General features: G+C 33.1%; 2 non-coding genes across 2 annotated transcripts; both read right to left on the bottom strand.

Moving 5' to 3' along the window:
• Positions 1-1243: 1243 nt before the first annotated feature.
• LOC149788166 (5S ribosomal RNA) lies at positions 1244-1362 on the bottom strand. Its single transcript, XR_016424489.1, has one exon. It is a non-coding gene; the product is annotated as a 5S ribosomal RNA (ribosomal RNA).
• A 906-nt stretch (positions 1363-2268) lies between these two features.
• On the bottom strand, positions 2269-2387 carry LOC149788167 (5S ribosomal RNA). The gene has a single exon (XR_016424777.1). It is a non-coding gene; the product is annotated as a 5S ribosomal RNA (ribosomal RNA).
• Positions 2388-5000: the final 2613 nt, after the last annotated feature.

Below are 5000 nucleotides of genomic sequence, written 5' to 3' on the forward strand. Positions count from 1 at the left end.
TCGGTGAGTACAGGGAATCAGATAAACGTCACTGTGCGGGACTAGGTATAAAACATTTATTGTAGTTTTAATTGTAAATTTTTCGGGCATTTAAGTAGAAATTAAATGATTTCAGTTCTAGTGAGAACAACATTTCGACTGTAAAACATAATTTGTTGTCTTGATGCGTTTTCAAGACTCTTGGGCTGATTAGTCACACATCTCTTCAACGTTTCCGATGTACAAATGTTTGTGTGCAGTATAATATTAGTAACTAAAGTGTATACTGATTCAAAGTTCTAATCCAAAAGAAGCAAAACTGGCCTCAGATACTCATATTTGTCACTCATCCATTTTCTGACCCAGATAAGGGGAGAATTCCATGTTGAAATTGACTTAAAATGCAGATTCAGGACATTATTGTTGTTGTTATTATTATTATTATTATTCCTCTTTCTGTCCTATCATTTGGTTAAAATAAGCGACACCGGCCTATAAGCTAACTTTAAAAATAGGGTCTTATGAGATTTGCAAAGGATCTCTTCTTGCAACTTGTAGAAGTTAACGTTGTGGAAATACAGAAAGTGGAAGCATGAAATATCTATCTAAACTTACTGTAATCAAAACAGAATTTTATAACCCAATTTATTTAGCCAATGGCCCATATTTACAGTATTCGCTACAGGATGCCAATTTTCCCACTGGCAGACTGAGGCCCTGCTGTAAAAGAAATCAATCAATCAATAAATTAATATAAAAAATTCTCACAATTCATACATTCCATATTTATCAATCAATTAGTGAATAAGAAATACCACAAATAAGTACCCAAAATGAAAGACATTGATCGCATATTTTGCAACTCTGCGCTAGAGACTACACCAGGAATATATGAGAAGAAACTTGAAGGAAGTATTTCGACGTGAAAGGAGGCAGCTTGTTGTGGTAGTAAAAGTAGAGGAAACTGGATAAATTGAACCGAATTTGTTAATAAGAAATACTGGTCATCTATGATCGCATATTCCAGTAGTAAGGATCGAAACCAAGAGCAGAGAAGTGCAAAGCAACATTTGCTATATTCAGGTCCTATACTTGATTTTTTTAGGATCCGAATTATTGAAGAAAGTTAAGGAAAAAGAGAAAATGAAAGTCGAGAAATTGCTCTATTTATTATTTATATTGAATAAAGTAAATTTAGTTACAATAAAAGAAAGAAAGAAAAACTTCAACTGTTTTTAGTTATAAAAGAAAAAAAAAAAATTAGAGTCTACAGCACCCGGTATTCCCAGGCGGTCACCCATCCAAGTACTAACCGGGCCCGACGTTGCTTAACTTCGGTGATCGGACGAGAACCGGTGCTTTCAACGTGGTATGGCCGTAGACACAAGTGTGTGTAAATTTAAGACTTATATTCGCTTCTCTCTTCACCGTTTCCGATGTACAGACGTTTACGTTTATGTGCCGTGTAAAATTAGTAATTAAAGTGTACTTATTAAAACTTATATAGATAAACTGCCTTCATACATTATTCAAATTTGTAATTCAGGCATTTTCGGACTCGGACATTAGTTGCTTAACCTGAGGTTTACACCTTCAAATGGACTTAAATAACAATGCATTTAAACGAAGATTCAGTTCATTTTTGTTGTTTTTGGGCATTATTATTATTATTATTATTATTATTTATCTTATATCAACTGACTAATTCAATAGGTAAATAATCGACATCAGCCTATGAGCTACCTTTAAAGACGGACTCGAATCTGATTTGAAACGGATATCGTCTTGCAGCTCGGAAACGTTAAAGTTGTGGAAACACAGAAAGTGCAAGGAAGTGGAAGCAGGGAACATCCATCCAAACTTACTGTAATCAAAACAGAGATTTATACACCAATTTATTTTGTCAATGGCCCATATTCGAAGTATTCGCTAAGGGATGCCAAGTTTCACACTGATAGACTGGTGCCCTGCTAAAAACAGGTAAATAAATTAAAATAATTAAAAATAATACATTCCAAATATATCTATCAATTATTGAATAAGAAATACCACAGACAAGTATCCAAAATGAAAGACATCGATTGCATACGTTGCAATTATTCGCTATAGGCTGAATCCGGAATATCAGAAGAAATTTGGAGGATCTGGACGGCATACGAGGCGGCCCATTTCGATCCTGGAGGTAGAGGAAACTGAAAAATTTGCACCAGATTTGTGAACAAGAAATATTGGCCATATATGATCGCATATCCTCACAGTGAGGATGGAACCAAAAAAAAATTTAAAAAATGCCTACAGCACCCGGTATTCCCAGGCGGTCACCCATCCAAGTACTAACCGGGCCCGACGTTGCTTAACTTCGGTGATCGGACGAGGACCGGTGTTTTCAACGTGGTATGGCCGTAGACATTTGTATGTACAAATTTAAGACTAAGATAGGTTGTCTCTTCGTCGTTACAAAGATATATTACACACGCACACACACACACACACACACACACACACATATATATATATATATATATATATATATATATATATATATATATATATATATATATATATATATATATATATATATATATATATATATATATATATATATATATATATATATATATATTAGAGACAGGGGAGAGCTCTGCTTACGACAATACATCCCTTCAGTTTCAATCTGTAAAGAAGCAAGAGCTTATTTGATCGCCGATGTCACTGACATGTAGGTTGCCATATTTGTGCAGTCATTTGAATAGTAATACAATGGCGAGTTCCGTGTCAAATTTCATCAAGGTTGTCGTTTTCTTTCGTCAGTCAGCTTCATTAACAACAAATGATGTTATACTCGGAATTATTTCTGAGAAAATAAATCGTATTTCTCTCGATTTCATGCAGGTATATCTCGATGAAAGGTCGGTCAAGTTTGCATGGCAGGCTAGTAAGCACAGGGGCTCGCATCGTTGCTCACAATTGAACTGACAGTCATACATTTTATACTATATGTACGACTGATAGTTTCATTGTAAGCAATGATACGAGCCCCCTGTGGCTAGTAAGCAGCCTATGCCGATACCGCATGGTGTCGGCGATTTCCAACGTTTTGATAAGCAAAACAAATATGTCCATACACCCCAATACTAATGTCCAAATATCAAAAATCGCTATTTTGGGACTATTATGAATTCATTCAAGGACATTCTAAATTACATCATCGCCACACGTCAAGATTGTTATTACATCAGCACATTCAAAATTGGACTTCATTCAGAAAACCACTGGCATTCATTTGGAACACTACCCTTTTGGACTTGTCATATAACTTTTCATGGACTATTTGTGATTTCATTTATAATGCTGAAAAGTATTTAAATTTTCACTTTGTATTCTTTATAAAAATAAATTAAGTCGGTTGGTTTAGATTGGCTAAGATAGCATTAAGGTGTTTTTGTTTATATGAGCCAATATCACATTATTCTTTTCTTGGTTTAGATGGGCTAAGTTCACATTATGGTACATTGGTTTAGATGGGCTAAGTTCACATTAAGGTGTTTGGCTAAGTTTCCATTAAGATATTTGGTTTAGATTGGCTAAGTTTGCATTAAAGTGTATTGGCTTATATTGGCAAATTTCACATAGGAATTTGATTTAGATGGCCTAAGTTCACATTATGGTGTTCTGGCAAAAGACTGCTTGGTTTTATTAGGCAATGAGGGTAGTCTTGCTCAAGGGTACAATAGGGCAACCAGCTTGATAGAAATCTATCATGTTAACCATTGGACTGATGTACATTTTATCAGTGTAATTTAGAGTCTGTTTAAACCATTCCGAATCCCCCCATCTCTCTCTCTCTCTCTCTCATATATATATATATATATATATATATATATATATATATATATATATATATATATATATATATATATATATATATATATATATATATATATATATATATATATATATATATGAAAGAAATAATATTTTCAATCTTTCTGCACTGTACTGATTTTCTGGTTGAATACTAAAAGTAAGTTTAAATATATATAAGGAGTTTATAAATTTTATAAAAGTCAGCTTGCCTAGCAAGTAGTAGGTCAATATGAAACAATGTAGAATTTAAGAAAATGTCATTATATGTATTGAAACGTTTGTTTCCTTTGTATCTGTTGATATCTAAAATCCATATCCCAATAATTAAAATTATCCAAGACTATATGTAAATAATACACATATGTATGTATGTATGTACACACACAAACGTATATATATATATATATATATATATATATATATATATATATATATATATATATATATATATCACAAAAGACACACACATATCTTAAAACACCCTCAGCCACCCAGGATATATATATGATCCGTTTTTACGAGATAAACTTATTAATTCAGTATGGTATAATTATCGAGTAAGATCAGTAGAGTTTTTGCCCTTGTTTGCAATCGTTATAGGATAACGCGTTAAAAATAAAATTACACAGAAGTACAATTAATGTTAATAGCTGATAAAGTTATGCGAACTTTGTTGCATACTCTCTCTCTCTCTCTCTCTCTCGTGTGTCAGTATGATAAAGCAAGAAGAAAAAGGAAGAACAGTAAAGAACATATATAAAAAGGTTTATTGAAACAGCGTCTCATCATGGTGTGGGCACCACGATGCATAGGGATAAATAAAAAAGCGAGTATTCCATTACTTTTCACTTCATTTGATATGCATCCATATGACACAGAATGCTCTCGGTGAGTACAGGGAATCAGATAAACGTCACTGTGCGGGACTAGGTATAAAACATTTATTGTAGTTTTAATTGTAAATTTTTCGGGCATTTAAGTAGAAATTAAATGATTTCAGTTCTAGTGAGAACAACATTTCGACTGTAAAACATAATTTGTTGTCTTGATGCGTTTTCAAGACTCTTGGGCTGATTAGTCACACATCTCTTCAACGTTTCCGATGTACAAATGTTTGTGTGCAGTATAATATTAGTAACTAAAGTGTATACTGA

This window comes from Sinohyriopsis cumingii, chromosome 11 (assembly GCF_028554795.1).
Source record: "Sinohyriopsis cumingii isolate HCF-2022 chromosome 11, ASM2855479v2, whole genome shotgun sequence".
Classification (NCBI taxonomy): domain Eukaryota; kingdom Metazoa; phylum Mollusca; class Bivalvia; order Unionida; family Unionidae; genus Sinohyriopsis; species Sinohyriopsis cumingii.